This window comes from Penaeus monodon, chromosome 24, assembly GCF_015228065.2.
Source record: "Penaeus monodon isolate SGIC_2016 chromosome 24, NSTDA_Pmon_1, whole genome shotgun sequence".
Lineage (NCBI taxonomy): Eukaryota > Metazoa > Arthropoda > Malacostraca > Decapoda > Penaeidae > Penaeus > Penaeus monodon.
Window position 1 is genome coordinate 12,784,732 of NC_051409.1, and position 439 is coordinate 12,785,170.

The 439-nt window shown below is 51.3% G+C and overlaps 1 protein-coding gene across 1 annotated transcript in view; it reads right to left on the reverse strand.

Moving 5' to 3' along the window:
• LOC119588585 overlaps positions 1–439 on the reverse strand; it is a gene marked incomplete at its 5' end in the record, with an annotated part of 260,597 nt that overhangs the window by 24,333 nt on the left and 235,825 nt on the right.

Consider the following 439-nt stretch of genomic DNA (forward strand, 5'->3'; position numbering starts at 1 on the left):
ATGTTTTCCAAAACAAGGTAAAGACTACGACGAGTTGCAGCCTAAGATTTGCAGAACCACGATCCGCAACCCACGAACCATAGTCCAAGGGCCACAGGCAGGAAAAGAACAGGTCCTCGTTAGTGAAGCATCCTACTCACTGCGTACCTGCAGGCTGGGGGGAAGGCATGGGGGGGGGGGCATTTCTCACCCTCGGGGGAGCTTCTAGATCTTTTATTTATCTTGGGGCGGGAGAATGGCAAAATTCGCTTGAATCCCTGGATAAACGACGTCGGGGAACTAACAGAAAATAGGAGAAGAGGCTTGGATTATCCAGCTATTGCGAGGCGGAAGAAGGCGAGGGAAGGAAGGCTTGGTAAGGGGCAGCGAGGATTCTAGAGAGAGGTCAAGGGGCTCTTTTTAGCTCCTGTTCCCTCTCCTAAGAGAAAAAAAGCTGCAT